We start from the raw sequence: 25,828 nt of genomic DNA on the forward strand, positions 1-25,828 counted from the left end.
CATATTAAATAAAAAAAAAAACCAAAAAGTTAAAAAAAACAGTTCAGGAAAGAGCAAATACAGCAACCTCTTAGTACTCCTCATTATTTGGAAAATTGTGGTACTAGATATTAAAAGTCAATCTTTGAAGCCAAAATATTTTTTTCTTTGATCGTTTTACTCAGAAGAGGGATAAAAGATAGAAAGAAATATTTAACAGTTTGCAAAGATGTGGGAAAATTGGGAGAGACAGAATGGTATAGTAGACTGAAGAACAGGAAATACATATTTGAGCCATGATACCACCGTAACCCAAGAAGATCTGTGAGATCCAGCCTCTTTACTTGTAAACTCAAGGGATGGTACTACATGATTTCTATATCTCTTTCTGATTAAAAAAAAAAGCAAAACAAAACGCTATAGCTTTTATAAACAATGAAATCTGCTAAGATTTGATTTAATGGCAAGGAACGTTTTTGTAGATTTCAGGAGCTTGAGGGGCATTATGTAGTTATAAATTTTAGTGAAAGTAATATATTTGAGATATATACTTTATATATCAATATAATTGTATGTAATACATTACTGATGTCTGGATAACATAAAATAATTCTAATTATAATAATATAAAACTATATATTACAGAATTTTAGGACAAGAAGTACTTAGAACCATTTTCTTGAGTCCCTTGCCTATGTGCTTTAAATTATCTCAAAAATATATACCATAAAATTCTGTGATGTATATATTTGTTTGAAACAGAAACTTGTCTGATTCAGGAGGGGAAATGTCAAAGCAGTGCAAGTTCCATATCTTTTCCAAAATGTTCACAACCCACCCTCATCCAGTTGAGATGATAAGTGTTTCTCAAAGCAGCTGCTATCTCCTAGTCTTCTGTTATTTAAAGGGTTGAATTAAACATCTAGGGATAGTGTTTTTATGGACATTATCTAATCCTTATTAGAACAAAATGAGAACAAAATTATGTTTTTTACTAAAACTTGAAAAATACAATGAGACCTGAAACTAAGAACAATATTTAGTTTTGCCAAATAACATTTCATTACTGAGTTCTTACGACTGAGTTATAAATAAACTTGACATAATCATACATCAAGATTTTTTATTCTACACTGCTCTAATTTTAAACAGCTGTTTGGTTATTTTAATGTTTATTAACATACTAAAATTTAAAAGGATATTATAGTAGCAACAAATCAGTGAATGTAAAGAAATTAAAAAATTAAGCCAATATTTCATTCTTTATATTAGTTGAAGCTTAACTCATGGAAGAATTAGAGCTAGAAATCTCCAAACAGGTCAGAAAATATTGTTCCCGAAAGAGAAAAAGAACTAAATGGTGGAATGTTATCTGCTATCTTCAGATGTAAAAGAAAACAAATGAACTCTTCAAGGTTACTTTAAAGTGTGATATTCTGGGTTTTGATTATGGTCCTGTAGACTGAAAAACCTACATAGTTCAAAGGAGGTAATGACTTGAAAATAATACCAGTTGTACCTCATCCCTAAAGTATGGTCCTAGGAAAAACTATGAAATAAACATAGCTGTCCACTTTGCTTGCTTTTACTTTCATTCTCCATTCCTTCCTCCAGTATGTTATCCAAGACCCCCTATGTCCCATGGTGTTTTGAACAATAACTTTCTCATTTGAACAGACTACAGAAGAATTATTGTAATTTCAAATATTCAAAATTATTTTAGCTCAATAATTTTCAGTTTTATGTTTGAGGAACAGAGAATAAATACTCATTTCTGTATTTTGTATACATATGTATGTGTGTGCATGTGTAAGAAAGAGCATTTCACATCAACTTGGTGGATGGCACTCTTTAATTACATCATACATGTTTTGTATTTGTTTTGAGTTTTTAAAAATAATTAAGAATTTTTTCAATTACAGATGACATGCAATATTATATTATTTCATGTGTGCAACATAGTGATTGGACATTTATGTAACTTATAAAATGATCACCCTGATAAAAACTAGTAACCATCCAACGCCATACATAATTATTACAATATTATTGACTACATTCCTTATGCTATACTTTATATCCTCATGACTATTTATTTTGTAACTAGCAATTTATACTTCTTAATATCTTTTTCTTTTATCAACCATCCTCCAAAACCCCTACCATTGGGCAAACTTCAAAATATTCTCTGTATCTAAGAGATTCTGTTTTATTTATTCATTTATGTTGTTCTTTAGATTCCAGATGTAAATTAAATCATGTGGCATTTAACTTTCTCTGTCTGACTTACTCCACTCAGCACAATAACTTCTAGGTTCATCATTGTTGTTGCAGATGGCAAGATTTCATTATTTTTTGTGAATGAGTAATATTCCATTGTATATATGTGCTACCTCTTTATCCATTTACACACTGGTGAACACTCAGGTTGCCCCATTGGCTGTTGTAAATAGTGCTTCAATGAACACGTAGATGCACATATCCTTTCAAAATAGTGTTTTGGGTTTCTTTGGATAAATACACAGAAGTGGGATTACTGGGTCCTTCTTTGTCTCCTGTTATGGCCTTTGTTTTAAAGTCTATTTTGTTTGGTATAAGTATTCCTACCCCAACCTTTTTTGTTTGTTACCATTTTCATGAAATATCTTTCTTCGTCCCCTCACCTCCAGTTTGTGTGTGTCTTTCGATCTGAAGTAAGTCTTTTTGAGACAATATATGTAAGGTTCTTTTTAAATCCATTCAACCACTCTGCATCTTTTATTGGAGCATTTAATCCATTTACATTTAAAGTAATTGTTGATAGATTTGTAATGATTGTCATTTTATTCCTCATATATTTGAATTTTTTTTCTTTTTTATCAAGAAGTCCATTTAACATTCCGTGTAATACTGGTTTGGTGTTCATGAACTCCTTTGGCTTTTACTTGTCTGAGAAGCTCTTTATCTGTCCTTCAATTCTAAATGATAGCTTTGCTTGATAAGGTAACCTTGGTTGTAGGTCCTTGCTTTTCATCATTTTGAATATTTCATGTCAATACCTTCAGAACTGCCAGTTTTCTGTTGAGAAATCAGATGATGGTCCTATGGGAGCTCCCTTGTAGATAACTAGATGTTTTTCTATTGCTTCTTTTAAGATTTTCTGTCTTTAACCTTCCACAGTTTAATTATGATGTATATTGGAGTGGGCCTCTTTGGGTTCATCTTATTTGTAACTCTCTGTGCTTCCTGGACTTGCATGCCTATTTTCTTTATAAGATAGAGAAGTTTTCCATCATATTTTCTTCAAATATTCTTTCTCAATCCATCACTAGCGCTCTTCTCCTTCTGGTACCTCTAATGCTGTGAATGTTGTTAAATTTGATGTTTTCCAGAGGTCCATTAAACTATCCTCATTTTTTTAATTAATTTTTTTTTCTGTTCCAGTTGGGTGTTTTTTACTACCTTGTTTTCCAAATTGCTGATTCCATTTTCAGCTCTATATAAATAATATTGATTCTCTCTAATGTATTCTTTATTTTAGTTATTGTATTATTCATTTCCAACTGGTTCTTTTTATGTTTTTATCTCCATTTTTATGTTTCCTATTTATTTACTGAAGTTCTCACTGAGATAATTGAGCATCCTTATAACTCATGTTTGAACTCTGCATCTAGTAGACTGCTTGTCTCCATTTTGTTTAGTTTTTTTTTTTTTGAGCTTTATTCTTTTCTTTCATTTGGAACATGTTTCTTTGTGTTCCCAAAAACATTTTCCAAATTTGGGGTGCTTCCCTGTGTTTGTTTCTATGTATTAGGTAGATCTGCCATGTCTCTCTGTCTTAGTAGAATGGCCTTATGTAGTAGATATCCTGTAGGGCCCAGAGGCGCAGTCTCCCTAGCCATATAGTCTGGGTGTCCCAGGTGTGTCCCTTGTGCATGCCCTCCTATTGTTGGTGAGCCCTGGTTGCTGTTTGTGCATCATTATTCTGACTGATTGTGAGGACTGACTATGACTACAGTGAAGGAGCTGTTATGCATGGGCTGATCTTACAGAGCAGGATTCCTTTTAACAGGGTTCTGGTGCCTGGTCAGTTTGCTTTTTAGATGTGAAGTCCACAGCTGTGGCTGGGTATTGCTCCTACTCAGTCAGAAGCTGGTCATTGGGGCATGCCACCCCTGATCTTCATTGTTTTCTCAGACTATCTGCAAGGACAGTATGAGGCATAGACTAACAATCTGCTTCTGGTTAATTAAAACTGAGAATAATTATGTTTATCCTCAAAGCTTGAAGTATGTTAATTATAACTTAAATGAATTAATGTTATGTATATGTATGTGTATATTAGACAAAATTTTGAAAAGGGAAATGTATTGAATATACTATTTCCAAATTTCAGAATTTGAAAAGCACATTCGTAAGAATCATGTATTGATTTTTATATAATAATTTCATAGGTTTCTTTTTTGAACCAAAAATGCAGATAAGATTATACACACAAATCTGGAAAGGAAACACTGTATATGACGTAATGGGCATTCATTCCTGGGTAGAAGAAAAATGTCCTAGAATGTATATAGAATATTTTTTAAGACAACAGAATGTTCCACTGAATTATATTTTTAAATGCAATTTGATACAATCTGGGTAATGTCAGGACATTGTATTCGTCATTATTAAATTTTCAAAGTATTATTTTTTTAAATGGAGCTAAAAATCCGATTCCATTATAAATAGACAATTTCTGAAAAATGTAAAGGGAACTAGTTACTGAATAATACACCAGTTATAGAAGTTTTCAATGGCCTCTTCACTGCAGACTGACTATAATAAATGAACTCCTTGTTTCAACAATTTCCTATACTTAATGGCACGAATAGCAAACAGTGACTCACCCCATTGATGGAGACCGAAAGCAGTGATGCATGCCTTATAGTATCAGAAAAAAATCACGTGGTAAATGCAAATATTTTGGATGAAGAAGGAGATTTTTCAATTTATCTATAGCATGTTTGAGAAGGGTTATTCTTAGAAAAAGCGTACTTGGTAACGTAAGTATAACCAGACATCTGGATATAAAATAAAAAAAAAAAGCAAATGTAATCTAATCTCAATTTTTATTTATAGCTTTTTGCAACTTGATATTGTAAACTTAAATCACTTAGGCAAGTTTTCCCATCTCATATACACATCATCCTTACCTCATTATTGTTCAAAGGGTGACATAAACATATTTGCAGTTACTTGCTTTCTGGAGCATGACCAGTATTCTGCAGTTCAATGAGAGAATTTTCTTCAAAGTTCCCAATGATTATAATAAACACGATAGACAGGGATTATCTCTAGACTTAGTTAGGAGATTTTATTGGTAGCTTTCTGTTTTTGTTGTTTCATGGTCCATACACCTATGTTGGAAGATCATGTGACAATTGGCTGAAATATGAACTCCTGGAAAGTAAAAAGAAATTGGAACTATTAGGTAATTTAGGACCAGGGGTCATTTATTTTAAAGTCTTTCATTGTAGAGTGGAAAATGCTCATTTTAAAGATCAATTTTTCCTTATAGAAAAAAAAAAAAAAGAAGTGTTTGAAAATTTCCAATCTAAAACTTTCACCTGGCCCTGGGGTTCTATTGAAGAAAGTCATAAAACAAGTTGGGCCCTGTCTATTGGTTTGGTAAGCCTTCAGACAACCTATTTCTCTAGTGATCTTGGGTCTGTAGATATAACTTTTATTCAGAACCAGCAGAAGATCTGCTTTGCAAATGTCCTTATTCTATGAAAGAAAGCTTTAAGAGCCCTGCAGATATTCAAAACTGCAAACTAAGTTCAGAGAAATGCTAAGACATAAGATATAACAAAGATGAAGATATTTCCTAATTTAGATGGAAGTTAGAAGTAATTTCTTGTAAAAATATCCCAGAACTGTATTTATTATTGATTTTTTTTAGGAAAAGAAAAATATGTAACAAGATATGAACAAGAGAGCATGAAGCTCAATAAGCCACTGAGCCAAACCTATAGAAGCTGGGAGACAGGATTAAAGTCAAAAGGCAAAGCAACATAGTAACAGGTGGCTGAAATGAAGAGTCCATCATTGTGTTCCAAACCCTATTCAGGTCTTCTGATGGAAGAAGGGTTCTGATATAGTGGTGAAATAAGGAACATTAATTCTAAAGAATATATGGCATCATGATGTTAGCATAAAATATAAATTGGTTTAGAAAGTACAAGATATGATTCATTATCAACAATCAGCATTATGTAACTCACAGCCTTCCCTTTCTTTCCCGCAAGGCCATACAAACACAATAGTTAAATTTTGATTAAATAGTGTATAGAATATATCTAAGATGAAAAAAAATAATGCCCTCAAGTTTATGCTTTAAGATAAATAGAATGGGTCCTAGAGTCAAAATGGTGTAGGTGTTAGAGGCTTTGTTTATTGGCTCTTATAACCACATCAAAGTTGTGATGGAATCACGGAACAATAACCAAGCAGAGTCGCCTGGGGTCTAGATGAACAAGCTGCCCAGTTTGATGATGTCTCAGGTATGGCAGGCACTGAGTCCACACACTGGGAGGGAGGAGGGCTCAACAGAGGAATACTTCTGTCTGTGAAAGAGTCTTACCTCCCACCCTCCCTCCAACGACACAGCATCCCCTTGTAAGTCCCTGGTGCCCTCTGAGCAGCTGATTGGGGCACTGGTGCTCAGAACAAGTGGGTCACCACTACAAAAGTCCGCTCGCGGACATAGCCCCTTTACAAGCTACTGCAGCTTCTCTCTCACTCAACTGCTCAGGACCAGACAGCCTCACATCCTTGCCCCCTACTACCTTATACTGTTATAGGGTGATTTCTTATTTCTCTCCCTAGTTGTAGTGCTTCTGTTCATATAAATCCCAGGCGACTTTGCTTACTGTTTGTTTCATGTTTCTGTCACAACTTTGATTTGGTCGCAAGAGGGATGAACAAATCCTCTATCATCTATGCCATTTTTCCCCTCAATCTCTGTTTTTTTTTTAAACATTATGCTAAGTATATGGAAGAAATAATCCAAGATATTGCCAGTAATAAAGTATTAGTAGTGTTTATATTTTATGCACTTTTCAAATTTACATAATTAACATGTATTAAATCCTTAGTGGAAAAAATTAAATAAACTTTGTTTTTGAAGTACATATTTAAAACATTCTGACATTTTTCAAAACATGTTATGTTTTGAGGAAGAAGGGTGAAAATTGAGGAGAGGAAAAGAAAAAAAACTAGAAAAAAGGCATAAAAGTAAGAAATAGTGGAACTGAGGGAAAAAGAGAGGAGGAAAATACATAATACACTAAGGTAAAGGAGTAGGAATTACACCTGTTAGAAAATGCTACCAGGTGGAAAACTGAAGTGGTGTTATGTGAAAACTGATTCTTCCTTTTAAGGTTCTTCCTATTCAGTTGGTAATATATAGTTTAGATTAATGAATTATGATTTAACATTTATTAAACCACCTACCATTTTTAGTCCAAAAATATACACTATAGAGTAGACAGATTGAGAGGATACACAGGGAAGATGTTAGGAAAGATGATTAGAGGATTTAGAGTATTAGGACAGATATTTAAGGGAAGAAGACACATAGACTGGTAGAGATGAAGGTTAAAGAAAATCCAAGTGGGGAATGAAACATAAAAAATGCGTAAACTTAAGACTAAATAAAATGAGCTAGAGGGATAGTAAAATAGCAGTACAGGATGGAAGAACAATCGTATTTTCATTTGTGATATTTGAAGATGCTGTGAGTGTTAAGGATGAAAAAAGATAGGTCCTATAACTTGAATAGTACTGATTTCAAGCAAAGATATTCACATTTATTTATACTTTCATTCATTCAAAAACTTTTATTTTTAACAACCTCCATATACCAAACATTCTTGTAGATACTGGTATTGTAAGAATTAACCAGACAGAAAGAAAAATCCCTGCCCTAGTATGTTTATGTTCTAACAAATATATAATTAAAATACATAGTAATATTTTATATTTTAGCATATAAAATATATAGTACATCAGAATTTTCATCAACATAAGAAACAAGCACATAATCATTCCATTAGATCTCATATGATAAATTTTCTCTGGTTGATAGATGCCATCAATGAAAAAAGACATTACTATCATATATGAAAAGATGCCACATGTGGGCCCTGCCTTCGAATATTGGGTCTTAATGCTTTGTATTGTGTGTATAACAAGAAACTATGTTTTCAATATTATCTGATGCTAACTGAAAGTAACACTACAAATATGATCTACTTCTTCATGTCAAAACAAAGAGAACAACGGGATGTTAAAACAACCAATCATTATTTATCATTGTCTATTCTTATTCTCTTCATATCTTTGCCTTGTTGAAATTGAGTTTTTTGAAATTGTACAACTGAATACAATTAATCTATAGACTCTCTTTCTCCAGGAACATTTTCAGATGTGTTTGGGGTGGGAGGCAGGTGATAGTGCAGGAAGGTGCTAGTGAATCATTTTCAATTTGAGTGAAGTTCACCTGCTAGCATTTCAAGTTCATCATTAGCATTTCCATGTAATTCTATGCATACAGCTAGAGATGAATCTCTCTCTGAGCCTATACTCAGGAATGACTTACTATATAACAGCAAGTACACAAAAATCAGTTTTTATTAACAGGAGCATTGCTGTGCCATAGAAAATGAGGAGTTGCTATATAGAGAGATATATTTTTACTTATTTATTTATTTTTAAGAAATAACAAGAAGGAAGAAACATCACTAATATGACTGAAAGGAGAAGCACTCAGACAAAAATAACGTACTAATGTGTTTTTCTTTTTCCAAACATGATGAATGAAAATGAAGCAACCATGAGGATGAATATTCAAGCAGATTCTGACAGTGGCAGCACTAGAGGGTTAATCTTTAAAAGAATAAATTAATTTTGAACAATTTCTCCTATGCTTTGGATTAGAATCGAACATTATTTTCACTTTTTTAAAGATTTTTATTAAAATACAGCTGACATAAAATATTGTAATAGTTTCAATTGTACACTACAGCTGTTCAACATATACATAAAGAAGAGATCACCGTAAGTCCAACAACTATCTGACACTGTGCAATGCTATTGCAATAACATTGACTATATTCCCTATGCTGTATATTATATCCTTATACTTATTTGTTTTATACTTGGAAGAATAAACTTATTTCCCCTCAAATTGTGTCTCCCTTTTTAAAATTTTTTATTAGAGTTGACATTTAATATAATTTTACATTAGCTTCAGGTAAACAGCATAGTGGTTAGACATTTACATAATTTACAAGGTGATCTCCCCTATTAGCCTAATACCTACCTGGCACTATACATAGTTATTACCATATTACTGACTTTATTTCCTATGCTTTCCTTTACATCCCTGTGACTCTTTCGTGACTACCAATTTGAACTTTTTAACCTCCTCACTTTTTTCACCCAGCCCTCCAACTTCTCCCATCTGGCAATCGCCAGTTTGTTTTCTGTATCTACAAGTCTGTTTCTGCTTTGTTTATTTTTGTCCTTTAGATTCCACATATAAGTGAGATCATATGGTATTTGTCTTTCTCTGCCTAACTTATTTCACTTAGCATAATACCTTCCAGGTTCATCCATGTTATTGCTCATGGTAAGATTTAATTATTTTTTTTAAGACTGAGTAAAATTCCATTGTATAGATGCACTACTTCTTTATCCAAATGTCTATTGATGGGCACTTAGATTGCTTTCATTTCTTGGCTATTGTAAATAATGCTGCAATGAACATAGAGGTGCATAAATCTTTTTTTATTTATTAAAATTATTGGAGTTACATTGGTTAATAAAATCAAATAGGTTTCAAGTGTACAATTCAGTAATATAGCATATGTATATTGCATTGTGTGTTCACCACCCAAAGGTTTATTTCCTTCCACCATCAAATATTTGAGCACACTTACCCTTATCTGACTCTTTCTTCCCCCTTTCCTCTGAAGACCCCTAATCCACCGTCTCTGTTCAACAGTCTCTGTTTGCCATGTTTGTTTGTTACTTTTAGTTTTATATCTCACATATGAGTGAAATCAAATGGTTCTCAGATTTTTCTGTCTGACTTACTTCGCCTAGCATGATAATCTCAAGATCTATTCGTGTTGTCTCAAATGCCAGTATTTCATCTTTTCTTTTGGCTGAGTAATATTCCATCGTATACATATACCATCTCTTTGTTATCCAATTATCTATCAAAGGATACTTTGTTGGTTTCCATGTCTTGGCTGCTGTGAATAATGCTGCTATGAACATCTGGATGCATATATCTTTATGGATAAATGTTTTCAAAATTTTGGGGTAGGTACTCAAAAAAAAGAATTGCTCAGTCATATGGTAATTCTATTTTTAATTTTTTGAGGAAAACTTTTTACTGTTTTTCATATTGGCTGTACCAATTTATATTCAACCCAGCAGTGTGAAATGGTTCCTTTTTGCCCGCAAACTCTTTAACACTTGTTATTGCTTGTCTTGTTGATGATACCCATTCTAATAGGTGTAAGGTGGTATCCCATTGTATTTTTGATTTGCATTTCCCTAATAGCTAGTGACATTGAGCATCTTTTCATATGTCTGTTAGTCACTTGTATATCTTCTCAAGAGAAGTACCTGTTTGTGTCCTCTGCCAATTTTGTAATTGTATTTTTTTTTACTGTTGAGTTGTATGTGTTTGTATATTTTAGATATTAGCCCCTTATTGAAGGTGTTGCCTCTTTGTCTTTGGCTGTGCAGAAGCTTTTTAGTTTGATATAGTCCCATTAATTTATTTCTGTTTTTACTTCCCTTGATTTTGAGGTAAAACTCATAGAATCCTCTCTAAATCCAAGGTGCGTGATTTTAGTATCTATATTTTCTTCTATGTAATTTATTTTTTAAGGCCTTATGTTTAGGTCTTTGATCGATTTTGTGTTAATTTTGGTGTATAATGACAGAAGGCAGTATACTTTCATTCTATTATATGGGGCTTCTAAATTTTCCCAGCACCATTTATTGAAGAGCCTCACCATTTCTCTATTGCCTTTTTTAGCTCACGTGTCAAAAATTATTAGATCATATATACGGGGTTTATTTCTGGACTCTGAATTCTGTTCCATTGGTAAATGTGTCTGTTTTTCTGCCAATATAATGCTGTTTTCGTTATTGTCACTTTGTTAGTCTTATTTGAAGTCAGACAGAGTGACACCTCCAGACGTGTTCTTTTTCCTCAGGATTACTTTTCCTATTCGGGGGCCTTTTGTGTTTCCATACAAATCTGATGAGTTTTTGTTTTATTTCTTTAAAGAATGCCATTTGGATTTTGATGGGGATTCCATTAAATTTGTATAATGCTTTAGATAATAAGGTCATTTTGACTGTGTTCTTCCAATTCTTGAACACAGAATATCTTTCCATTACACTGTATCTCTTCAATTTCTCTTTTTTTAAATTTATTTATTTTAGTTAGTTTCAAGTATACAGTACATTGGTTAGACATTTATATAGTTTATAAAATGATTTTCCTAATGGCTACTTCTCTCCTTTGGTTTTCCACCTAGCCAAGATATTAATGCTAAATGCATCCCCTATGCCATGCTCCCCATCCCTGTGACCATCTATCAACTACTAATTTGTACTTATTTAACCCTTCACCCCATTCTCACAGACCCCTAATTTCTCCTCCTCTCTTTCTGTCACCAAATTGTCCCCTATATTTGTGAATCTGTTTTTGATTAATTTGTTCTTTTCCTTAGATTCCGCATATAAGTGAAATCATATGGTATTTATCTTTCTCTGTCTGACTTATTTCACTCAGCACAATAACCTCTAGATCCATCCATGTCGTTGCAAATGGAAGGATTTCATTTTTTTAATGGCTGAGTAATATTCCATTGTATATATGAACCATAACTTCTTTATCTAATAATTTGTTGATGGGCATTTAGGTTGCTTCCATAACTTGGCTATTGTAAATTGTGCTGCCATGAATATTGGGGTACATAGATCTTTAGAAATTATTGTTTTGGTTTTCTTTGGATAAATATCCAGAAGTGCAATTGCTAGGTCAAAAAGTATATCTATTTTTAATTTTTTGAGAAACCTCCAGACTGTTTTCCATTGTGGCTGTACCAATTTGCAATCACACCAACAATGAGGGTTCCCTTTGCTCTGCCTCCTTTCCAACACTTCTTTGATTTATTGATGATAGCCATTCTTCAATTTCTTTTAATAATATCTTATAGTTTTCAGTGTATAAGCTTTTCACCTGAGTCATTAGATGTATTTCTAGATATTTTACTTTTTTTGTTGCAATCGAAAAAGTATTTTTTTCATTTTTTCCTGAAAATTCATTGTGAGTGTACAGGAATGCTATAAATTTTTGTACATTGATTTTGCATTCTGAAAATTTAGTATATTTTTTATTATTTCTAATGGACTTTTTTTAGTGGATTCTTTAGTGTTTTCTGTAGAGAGAATCATGTCATCTGCAAAAAGTGACAACTTGAATTTTTTATTCTCCATTTGGTTGCCTTTTATTTTTTTCTCTTCCATGATTGCTTTAGCTAGGATTTCCAATACTATATTGATTACAGTGGTGATAGTGGACAGTGTTTTCTTGTTTCTAATCTTAGAGGGATAGATTTTCTTCTTTTTTTTTATTAAGTATGCAGTTAGCTGAGGGTTTGTTGTATATGGCCTTTATTATATTGAGGTACTTTTCTTCTATATCTATTTTATTAAGTGTTTTAATCATAAGTAGATACTATATCTGGTCAAATGCTTTTTATGCATCTATTGATATAATTATATAATTTTTGTACTATTTTGTTTATGCGGTATATCACATTGATCAATTTGCGTATGTTAAAACATCCCTGTGTCCCTAGGATAAAGCTCACTTGATCATGGTGTATAATCTTTTTAATGTTTTGTATTCGATTTGCTAGTATCTGATTGAGGATTTTTGCACCTGTGTTCATGAGAGAGATTGGTCTATAGTTTTCTCTTTTTGTGTTATCTACCAGGTTTTGGTATCAGGATAATGTTGGCCTTATAAAAAGATTTAGGAAATATTACCACTTTAATTTTCTAGAAATGTTTGAGGAAAACAGGTATCAAATTTTCTTTGAGTGTTTTGTAAAATTCACTAGTGAAGCTATCTGGTCTTGGACTTTTACTTTTGGGAAGGTTTTTAATAATTGTTTCAATTTCCATACTGTTGATCAGTCTATTTAGATTTTCAGGTTCTTCTTGTTTCAGTTTAGGAAGGTGGTATATTCTCAAGAACTTGTCCATTTCTTCTAGATTCCTAAATTTGGTGGCATATAATTTTTTGTAGTATTCCTGTAAGATCCTTTGTATATTGGCGTATCTGTCATAACATCTCCTCTTTCATCTCTGATTTTGTTTATTTGTATCCTTTCTCTTTTTTTCCATATTGAGTCTAGCTAGGGGTTTGTCAATTTTGTAGTCGCAAAGAACCAACACTTTATGCATTAATTTTTCTATTGCCTTTTTATTCTGCTGGCATGGCCAAGACTTTATTTTCAATTTAATTTAATTTTGCTCTAATTTTGATTATTTTTTCCTTTTGCTAATTTTAGGCTTCACTTGCTCTTCTTTTTCTAGTTTTTAAGATCAAATGTTGGGTTGTTTATTTGGGTTTGTTCTTGTTTTGGGGGCTAGGCCTGTAATGATATGAACTTTCCCTTTATTACTGCTTTTGCTGTGTCTCAAAAGTTTCGATATGTTGTATTATCAGTCTCATTCATTTATATATATCTCTTGATCTCTCTTTTTATTTCTTCTATGACCCAGCCATTCTACAATAGCATGTTGTTTAATCTCCATGTATTCGTTTGTTCTTCCTGCTTTTTTTTTACATTTGATCTCCAACTTCAAAAGATTGTGATCAGAGAATATGGTTCATATGATTTCAGTCCTCTTATATTTGTTGAGGCTAATTTTGTGTCCTAACATATGATCTATCCTTGAGAATGTTCCATGCACACCAGAGAAGAATGTATGATCTAATGTTTTTAAATAAAAAGCTCTGTAAATATGAATTATGACCAATTGGTCTAATATGTCATTTAAGAATATTATCTTATTTACTTTCTGTTTTCAATATATATCCATAGCTGACAGTGAAGTATATAGATCCTCTGCTATAAATATTTATTGTCAGCTTTTCTCTTTAGTTCTGTAGTAGTTCCTTTTTTTATTTTGGTGCTCCCTGATTGGAAGCACATATATTGATGTGTTATGTCTTCTTGGTGTATTGTTCCTTTATTATTATGAAATGTCCATCTTTGTCTCTCCTTACCTTTTTATCTTGAAGTCTATTTTGTCAGACATAAGTACGGCTACATCCACTTTCTTTCTGGATGCTATTTGCTTGGAGTATCGTTTTCCACCCTTTCACTTTGAGTCTATATATGTCCTTGCATCTGAGATGTGTCTCTTTTTCTCTTGAAGGCAGAATATGGTTGGATTTTGTTTTTTGATCAAATCTGTTACTCTGTGTCTTTTTATTGGTGAGTTCAGTCCATTTACTTGGTGACTATTGAAATATGAAGTTTTCCTATAGACATTTTTTCTTTTGTAGTAGCTCAGTCTCTCTATTGTTTCTTTGTCCTTGTGTTTGTTATTTTAATTTTGTGGTATTTTATGGTGTTTCCTTCTATTTCCTCTTGCTTTCTGTTGTGTGTCTCAGTTCTTGATTTCTTGTGTGGTTACTATTAAGTTTATGTAAAAAAAAAGAGTTTTATATATACAGTAGTCTTTTTTCTTCTGCACACGTCTTATCTCCATTGCCTTTTGTAGTTTTAAATCTTTACTTCCTCCCCTTCTCAGTATATTTTTGACTTGCATTGTCCCTCTTTATGCTGTATGTTCCTTCTTAAGTTTCAGTAGCTGTTGTCTCCTTCTCTTTTTAAAGCTTTTTTTTCTTTTACCTTAACCTTTACGTAATAATTAAACTTATAATGCCCTTTTCTTAATAAGAGTTACATTTTTCCACTTTTATGTGCCTGTTAGTCAACTAAGATGTAGTTATGTATTGTTTGTCCTTTTGTTTCAAATAGAATGACTCTCTTCACTATTTTCTGTAATGCAGGCCTTGTGGTAGAAAATTCCCTTCACTTTTGTATGTATGAAAAAGTCTTTATTTATTCTTCATATCTAAAGGAGAACTTTACTGGATACATTATTCTTTTGTAAATTTTTAATTAAGTGTGTTGTGGTAACATTAGTTAATACAATTATATAATTTTCAGGTGCATATTATCATTTAACATCTGTATATTCTATTGTGTGTTTACCACCCAAAGTCCAGTTTCCTACAGCTACCATATATTTGATCCCCTTTATCCAATTCACCCTCCCCCTAAACCCTATATTTGACTCCCTTTATCCCGTCTACCTCTTTCCTCCTCCTCAACCCCACTAGTAATCCCTAGTTTATAGTCCTCTGGTAATCAGTAGGCTATAGTCCATGTCCATGAGCCTCTGCTTGTTTGTTCTGCTCATTTGTTGCAAAATCACTAACTATTCACATACCAGCTATTTCTAAGGAGAGTTACCAAGAGAAATTTCTCTGCTTGTTATACTACATGTTGCATTAATAATACAAAGGTGTAGCTAATACATAAAGTAAAGGAAATGGCAAAGTTACTTATATGTGCCTTTGAAATAGATGTGGGTTTTTTCTTCAATAAATTTTTCTCTTAAACCATGATTTGTTTAAAGAACTATTAATTTTACTTATTGGAAAAAAACCAGCATTTTTTCCCATTCAGTAATTTATTGACCTTTTATTAGGTACCTACTCTGTGCCAAAGTCTTTAATAGGTATTGAGAATATAATATAAAAAAAGCCATCTCTACACTCATGGTACTCATGTTCTACTTGAGATGACAGATACAAAAATAAATAATGGCAAAACAAAGTGATAATTGATAAAATAGAGATATGCACTTTTTTCCCTCTCACTGTAATAAACTAAGTCATGGTGTACAGTATATTAATTCTGTTAATGTGGATGGGAGTTGAGAGGTCTTCAGAGAACAAATTTTATAAACTGTGCATTAAAAAATAAATACACTCTCCAGTTAAAAAAAAAAAAGAATTTGTAGTGATGTGAAAGATATTTTAACTGGAGAGAATAAAATTGAGGTATGAAAATTGGATAAACCATTTAAACAATGGAGAGGAAGGTTAGAGGGCGGCAGTGTGATATAATAATCTGAAAGTGGCAGATAGAGGCTAGTATGAAATATTTTTTTTGGAGGATGCACAAGCAGATATTTGAATCTTGGTCCATGTGTTTGCACATCCACATGAATGCTGTATTTTTGAGTCTTCATGGATAAGTTATATGTACATATACAACTTAAGCTTATTTCATATGTTCTATCTCATATAAGTATCCAAGTTCTATCCTGTATACTGAATTTACACTCAGATATAGAAGACATGATATTGCATGTAATTTGCTTTTTATGTTAAGAGAAGCAGTTAATAAAGTTACCCTTGGATATTGTAGGAATAGACTAATGATGGTTATTTTATACATGGACATAGTAAAAACAAATCATCCACACTAGTTGTCTTTGCTTTTAAAAAACAAACTAGCAAGCTCAAAATTTTCTAAAGTGCTTTGGAAAAGGAAAAATAATTTATGTCTCAAAGGGAAAAACATGGCATAGATGATTGAGGCTTGGTTCATCCCTCTTGAGACCAAATCAGAGTTGTGACAGAAACCCAGAGCAAACAGCAAAGTTGCTTGAGATCCGGATGAACAGAAGCACTACAACCAGGGAGAGAAATAAGTAATGAACCAGCAACAGTAGAAGATAGAAGGGGGCGGAGACGTGAGGCTACCGGGTCCCAAGCAGTTGAGTGGGACAGAAACTATGGCAGTGGCAGTGACAGCAGCAGCTGGCAGCTGCAGTCACCTCTTAAAATGGCTGTGTTCACGAGTGGACTTTGACAGTGATGGACTTGGTCGCTCTGAGCACCAGCTCCAGGTTGGCTCCACAGGGGGTATTGGGGACTTACAGGAGTACACTGAGTTGCCACAGTGAGGACCAGAGGTGAGGATATCTCCCAGGTAGAATAAACAGCAGTATCCATTGTTCCTTTGTTGAGTCCTCCCCTCTCACAGTGTGTAAATGCAGCACCGACTGCCATAGCTGAAACTCTGCTTCCCCCAACCCAAGCTACATCCAGTTGTGTCCTTGGGAAGTCTGGTGCTCCTTGCTGAGCCATCTCCAAGACTCACACTGGTGGCAGCTGGCCTCAGTTTCTGGTGTGGCCTCTTGAGGCAACTATAAGCACATCATTTATGGATTACTTGTTGAATCTTAACAGGTGGCTCCCAGAGGGGCACAGGCTGGGGATAAACTTGGCCTGCAGCTGAACCCCTGTCAGGACTGTGCCACTGGACACCTACTATACAAAACCACATAACGAGACTGGAAGATTAGGAGCTCTGCTTAGTATGTAGAAACAGACACAGAAAAGCAGGTAAAATGGGAAGACAAAGAAGCAGAAACCATATGAGAGAACAGAATAGAGATATAGGAATAATGGAGTCAAGCAATCTAAGATGCAGAGTTCAAAATACTGGTTATAGAGATTCTCAATGAACTTAGGAGAAGAGTAGATGAACTCAGTGAAAACTTTAACAAAGAGATAAAAAACATAAAAATGGAAATGGAAATTTTAAAAGAGAACCAGTCAGAAATGAAGAACACATTATCAGAGATGAAGAGTATATTAGAGGGAACCAACAAAGTAGATAAAGAAGAGTATCAAACCACTGATATAGAGGATGGTGAAGCCAAGGACACTCAATCAGAACAGGAAAAAAAAAAAGAAGCCAAAACTACAATAATAATTTAAGGAGCCTATGTAACACTTTTAAACGTAAAAGTATCCATGGCATAGGGGTACTGGAAAAAAAAAAAAAAAAAAGATGTCGAAGAGCTATTTGAAGAAATAATGATGGAAAACTTCCCTCACTCGGTGACAGAAATAGACATACAACACCAGAAAACTCAGAGAGTCCCAAAGAAAGATGAACCCAAAGAGGCTCACACCAAGACGCATTATAATTAAAATGCCAAAGGTTAAAGACTGACAGCTGATTTCTCTAAAGAAACTATGCAGGACAGAAGGTCTTGGCGAAAAATATTTGACAGGATGAAGACCCAGGATCTACAACCAAGAATAATTTATGCAGCAAAACTATCATTTAGAGTTGAAGGACAGATAAAGGGCTTCCCAGACAAAAATAAGCTAAAGGAATTTATCAACACCAGGTCAGTATTACAGAAAATGTTGGAGAGACTTCTTTAAGAAGAAAAAACAAAACAAAACAAAAACAAACAAACAAAAAACATGTGTCAAAAACAGGAATAAAGAATAACATTAACTACTTTCCTATCAACAAGTACCTCAAATGGAAAAGAATTAAGAGCTCCAACAAAAAGGTAAGGTGGCTGAATAGATAAGAAAACAAGAACCCTACGTATGCTTCCTACAAGAGACTCACTTCAGATTAAAAGACACACACAGAATAAAAGTAAGGGGATGGAAAAAGATATTGCCTAGATGGACCTAGAGGGCATTGTGCTGAATGAAATAAGTCAGATTGAAAAAGACAAATATTGCATGATTTCATGTACATGTGGAATCTAAAGAGTAAAATAAACAACAACAAAATGAAAACAAACATAGATACAGAGAATATTTTGAGAGCTATTCTATGGGAAGGGGTTTGGGGTGAATGATGAAGAGGGACAAAGTGATTAATAAATGCAATTAGATAGTTACAAAATAGACAGGGACATATAAATTGTAGCATAAAGAAAATAGATAACAATGTTTCAATAAAAATGTGAAGAGAAAGAGGGTTATTAGATTTAGTGGGGTGATCACTCTGTGAGTTATATAGATCTTTAAGCACTACGCTGTACAAGTGAAACAAATATATTATTGTATGCCAACTATAATTGAAAAAACATTGAATTGTATAATGTAAATATGAGCAACTAATAATACTTCATGCTCCTACAAAACTGAGATTTGGGTTAGATTATTAAAATTTTAATTATCATTCTGATGTAAACAATAGAGTGAATATGACTGATAGCAAGTATAATATTTCCCCTACCAATGCCTATGTCTTCCCTAATGTATACTTCAACCCTGTACTAAATGACAATATTTTACACTTCTTAAACTGGATCCTGAAAATTCTGGCTATGAGTCTTGTTATGGTGTCACTAATGTTGCAGCTTGATATTCTGGGTTATTTTCACCCATGAATCCAATTGCTTGCAAGAGAGAGGCCTAAATAATGTTTGTTTATCCACTCTGTTAATTCCCTCTATGTAAGTTATTTGAAAATAGAACCCATAATGTGAGATTTACTATGATATTCTTAACTTTGTAGTGAATTGAAGTGTTTGTAGCATCTGTAAAATTGACTGATAGTTTCTTATACTGCCAGCAGTTCTACAGATAATAAAATTTTTATGTTTGGAAAAGCAGTAAGGTCAAACAACTACAGAAGTTCGCCTAGAAATGCTCCTTCTGATATTGTAGAAATACTAAAAGCAGCTTTTACAAATGATCTGCTTCAAGGAAGTGAATATATAGCGAGAAGGAGAATGCTGACAGAGAGAAAGATAGAGAAAAACAGATGCGTGAGACAGTAGTTTGAAAAATAAATACCTGAAAAATGGGCATAGACAATCTAGTTTATATCTTTCAATATTTAATTTGAAGAATAAATGCATTGTTTTATATGTTTTATTTTTGGCAGGTGCAAAAATATACTACCATACATTGGGAAGTAAATACCTAAGCCTGTACTAGTCAAATGGGGAGAAAAAAAAATTTGTATAAAGAAGTCCTTCATGTGAGGATTGGAGAGAAAGTTCTTCCTCCTCCCATCACATATGTTAATGATCAGAGTATAGTTTTCTCCCATAATGGCTTTGGTGGAGTACATCTTTCTTCCCTGCGAGAATCAAAGAAATATACCTTGTTATGGGCTTCTTTCTTCCCACCTAAATCTATTTCCTATAGTGGCAATGTCCAGTATGAACTTATTGAACAACTAATCCATATAATTTTACTACTTTCTTCAAAAAGTATTGAAATTCATTTTCTGAAAGCATGTTCTTTTATAAATAATTCCCCACTTTCTACCTCCATTTTTAAAGATACTTTAGGTTAAGTAGTAACTCTTCCTACTAATAATTTTAGTCTAATTGGGTGGTCACTAGTTATAGGGTATGTTATAATTCCATGTGCTTGCTTTTCTGATTCCCATGATATTCCAATAATAGCATTTCACATTAGCAAGTTTTAGGCAGGCCTGTAGTACTCTTCTATTGAGAATCTTAATTAAACTTGTTCCAATTTAAAACAGCCTTTGCTGAAACACTCATCAGACAAGCTTTATAGGCTTGCCTGGGACACAGGAGACAATGCTATGATCAGTGGAAGCACAACAGGGATCAAGACCTAAGCAGTAAACTTGATGATTCACTGGGAGGTAATTTATTACACCCACTAGACCCACTAATATGATGAAAGACAAGTAAGGAGGTAGGAAGATTAATAAAGAATGTAAAATATTGGGACAGAGTAAATGTGATGTAATTTGATAGTACTACTGTATGATTCTACTATCCTCCAAAAGAAACCACCAAAATAAAAGGAAAACCACAGCTTTATTTTTTCATGCTAAGAAACTGGAACAGTTAAACACTCAGTCAGTCGTCTAAGTTTTGGTTTACTGAGGTTAGTGCTGACCGCTGTCTTCCAAGCCTCCAAAGTCCAGATTTTAAAAAATTATCTGTGGACCATTTGATGATACCAGCTCATGATCAAATTGTTCCTGTAATTCAGTGACCTCATGCTCTCTTCATCCTTCACCTGACTCAGGAAAGCTATTCTCAAGAAAGAAACTAGTCCAATTACACTAACATAAAAATGAATGATAAGGTTTATCTTATTAATATTCTCATGGATATTAATATTTGACAGTAAAAAATGGATTAGTTTCAGCCCAAAATATTAGCTGTTTTTGAATTTTGTACACTTTGCTGAATCAATGTTTTCTTCTAGAATTTTTAGTTTTGACTATACATCAAAATTTTTGCTAAAAAGCTTCTGCATAGTGAATGAAACCATCAACAAAATGAAAAGGCAACCTATGGAATGGGAGAAAATGTTTTCAAACCATATGTCTGACAAAGGGTTAATAACTAAAATACAGGAAGAACTCATACAACTCAACAGGAAAAACAAACAAACAATTTGATTTAAAAATCGGCAGAAGAACTGAATGGATATTTTCCCAAAGAAGACATACAAATAACCAAAGGGTACATAAAAAGATTCTCAACATTACTAATCATCAGGTAAATGCAAAACAAAACCACAATAAAACACCTCACACCTGTTAGAATAGCTACTATCAAAAAGACAAGAAATAACAAATGTTGGCAAGGATGTGGGGAAAAGGGAACCCTTGTGTACTGTATATATAAATGGAATATTATTTATCCATAAAAGGAAGGAAATTCCAGTATTTGTGACAATGTGGATGGACCTTGAGGGCATTATGCTAAGTGGAACATGTCAAACAAAGAAAGACAAATATATGTGGAATCTAAAAAAAAAAAAAAAAACGAACTCATAGAAATAGAGAATGGATAGGTGATTGCCAGGGGTGGGGGCTGGGGGGTGGAGGAAATGGACGAAGGTGGGAAAAAGGTATAGATTTCCAGTTATAAGATAAGCATGTCATAGGGATGTACTGTACAATATGGCAAATATAGTTAACAATACTGTATTATATTTTTGAAAATTGCTATGGGAGTATATCTTAAAAGTTCTCACTGTAAGAAAAAACATTTGGAACTATGTGAGGTGATGGATGTTAACTAAAATTATTATGGTAATTGTTTGGCAAAAAACTCATATGTTAAATCATTATGTTGTACACCTTAAACTAATACAATGTTATATATCAATTACATCTCAATAAAACTGGAAAAAAAGACTAGCTCAGAGTTGGATAAACATTAGTTAAATCTTGGATCTTTCAGCAAATAATTGTTTGACCTTAGAAACTTTCTAGACCTCTTTCCTTACCTATTAAATAAGAATAATAATAGTTTCTTCCTAATAGTATTATTTTGAGTATTAATTATATAATGCATATAACTCCCTTAGCTTTTTGCCTGGCACACAGTAAATACTCAAAAAATGTTACCAATAATTATTAAGCCTCATGTACAACTTGGAAATACTTTCTAGGCACATTTAATATATTATATAGCACAAATATTTCTTTTTAAAAAAACTATATGTGGGAAATAATGTTTTTATACTTTCTGTCTGGGGCATAATATTTAAATTTTTGTTTTATAGTAAATAATATATTTTGTGAGATATCGATAAAAGTTTTGTTCACTACGAACAAGAGAGGTCTCAGCTCATGCTTCTATATAAATTTTATTTATGTAGTAATCCCATCTACTAGATTATCTAAGAGGCATTCATAATTCTCTTCACTGTATTAAGGAGAACAACAACAACAACAACAACAACAACAACAACAACAATTAAGCCTAGTTTTTCCCTGAAGAATTATAATTAAGGAAGAATGATACACTCCTGTTAGTAGGTAAAATATTTTTGAAATACCTCCTCACTTGTGTTTATTTATTGGTAGGCCAATCTTTCTTTTACACCTTGCCATCAATTTGTAGTCATGAGATTGGGTTAAGAATAAGCAATATATGATATTGAGTAGGTAGAAAACCTGAAGCTTGTTTTCTTTGACCCAAATATGAGAAAGAAGTAGTTAATAGACAGAAAGTGGAATTTCTGTTATCACATCCTAAGAGATTCTGGAGAGAACAAGATAGAGTCATTTTGATAAAGTCACATGTCAGCTTCCTTGTTCACATCCCCAAATTCAAGTTATGTATTTGTGTGTGTAAGGGGGTGAGTCTTTAGCGATATCTAAGTATGAATGAAGGAGCTAGAAGGTATCAGGGTTAGTGCCCCATTTTTTTAAGTATAGTAGATATTGTGGACTGAATTGTGTCCCTGCCCCCCGAATTCACATGTTGATTCTCTAATCCTCAATGTGACTATATTTGGAGATGGAGCCTTTAGGAGGTAATTAAGTTTACTTGAGGTCATAAAGGTGGAGCCTGAATCAAATAGGACTTATGGCTTTATAGAAAGAAGAAGACTCCTTCCTTGTTCTCTCCACACTGCCCCCTCTTACTCTTTTTCTCTCTCTCTTTCTGAGTGCTCACATAAAAGAAAGACCATTCGAGGACACAGCATGAAGTTCACTGCTTACAAACAAGAGAGGCCTCGGCAGAAACAAAATCTGCTAATACCTTGATCTCAGACTTCCCGGTCTTCAGAACTGTGGGAAAATAAATTTATGTTATTTAAATCACTCAGTTTGTGGTACTTGGTTATGGCAGCCCAAGCTGACCAAGACAAGGGAAGGGCTGCAAGTTTCTAAAAGCAGCACGCACAGCTATTTCCAATGTGGTAAGAGATAAATGGTACAGCATCATTGATGAGCGCCAATATATATATATGGCTGAGGCAATGTTCCTGGTTCCCCAGGTTAAATACAAAGGTACAAAGGATTCAGAAGTTCAACCATAAGGTCCCTTGGGGATACTGAGAATGCAGGTGGGGAACCCAAGGCCTGCAGCCAGTAGAAGGAGACTGTTTTTTGATGAGAACATAGAGTCTGAATAAATGACTGGACCATGAGCTCTATAAGTAGGTTTCAGTACATAATCCTAGAAGACCAAATGAGATTCATCTTATCCTAGTAGTTAATAGTCCAGAGAACAGACCAGCTCAGTCACTTTCAGCAGTGACTGATAATAATCCAGAGATCAGTCTTCACCACAATGAAATGGCATGGACGTACCACTTCTTAAAATATCCATATTCTATCTTGTAGGAAAAGGGTGGAAGAACTCTAAAAGACTATGGAGTTTTCTGAATTCATCAAGCACAAATGAGTCACATAAAGAAAATACTGGCATTATTGGATCAGTATCAGTCTTAGTTTAAACTAATATTTAGTTTAAATGATTTAGTAGTTTTTGTCTTTCTAGCCATCTCTGACCCTGTCATCAAATGGATGGGACCCTTCAGAAATATTAGATTGTTAATTTCTGAAGAAATAAAGCAGTTAAATTGCCTTTACATATCTTTAAATTGTATAAATACATTTTGCATTCACAATGCACTTATTTTTTCATGAGATTATCTTACTCCTGGGGTGAAAAATAAGTTTTCTATCAAGGATCACCTCTAAGCATTTGGTAATTGCTGCTTGAAGTGTTGAGTTGGAAAGTATTCTAAGGCTTCATCTTGATTCTGAGGAAACAACTGCCATGATTTAATGATAGGTGTTAGGCTTAGAAATGGGATGAAGTAATAGTAGCACATTTGTTAAGTATTCATTGGCACTGGCTTATATTAATATAAAGCCGAAGTTCTTCACATAGAAAAGACTCCTCAACCTGACACTATATCCACTTCTGTCTTCTAGAATAATGGAATGTTTTATTTTAAGAGATGCATTCTTTTGTTTAAGAAAGTGCCTTGATGGGACTTTATGGTAATCCTGAATTATTATTATTATTCTCTCACAGTAGTGTTCAAATCATGAAATTGGGGTTTTTTATAAAAGAAACAGATTCTCCATCATAATTGCCCAAAACAGATCTTTTACTAATCTTTTTACTGCTGCATTTTTTGCTTCTTTCCTCAAAACTTACCCATTCTAGATATCAGCTACCTAATCTAATAAAAATTAATCCACGCCAAAAGTTTTAAAACATCTTCATAAATAGCAGTTATTTAGCTTAGATCTTATGTTGCCTAATTGATTAAGGGCTCTTGGCAGAAATTTCACTCAGTGGAGGACAGTGGCTAAGAAGATACCTATTTAGGGCAAACTAGTCATCATCAATATATTTGTGGAAACAGTGTGCCTGCTTTACTAATTTCTTGAGTGACTCTTAGGAAATAGTTTCACATTTATATTTTTAATGTCATAATTGGTTGCCACAAGAGGTACCTTATTCAGAAATTTTTGAGATCTTATTATAATAGTGCTATCATTGCTGTGATTAAGTTATATGTACAATGCACTCTTCACTCAGCTTGCAATTTTTAAGTTGCTTTAATGAATAGAATTTTAAAAAACCTTTTCAACATTAGGAAGAAAAGTGTTTAAAATAGAGAATGTGGAGCAAGGAAGGAAAACACAGACTTGATAGCTATAGAAGGATAAAGAAAATGCAGGAAAATCATAAGATAGTCTTTTTATTTATTTATTTATTTTACTTTTGCTTCCTCAAGCAAGGTCACAGATTTAGATAAAATTAAATTAATTGTCTAATTTGATTGCACATAGTAGGCACTCGATTTATTTAAAACATTCCCAGAAAACAGTGCAATATGTATAAAATATTATTCTATTTGACAGTCTAATGCTTTGAAAATTAGTGTTATCATTCAGGCATGTAAATAAAAACAATAGCAATGTATACTATTTCACCAGGTCTTTATCATACTTGATTGTAGTACATGTAATATTACAGTGCAATTATTAGTGTGTATGTGTGTGTGTGTGTGTGTGTGTGTGTGTGTGTGTGTGTGTAATCTACACTATTAGGCAATGACCTTCTTGTGGGTAAAGGTCTTCTCTTCATCGTCTTTGTGTCACAGAGA

The sequence above is a fragment of the Pteropus alecto genome, unplaced genomic scaffold (genome assembly GCF_000325575.1).
Source record: "Pteropus alecto unplaced genomic scaffold, ASM32557v1 scaffold116, whole genome shotgun sequence".
NCBI classification, from domain to species: domain Eukaryota; kingdom Metazoa; phylum Chordata; class Mammalia; order Chiroptera; family Pteropodidae; genus Pteropus; species Pteropus alecto.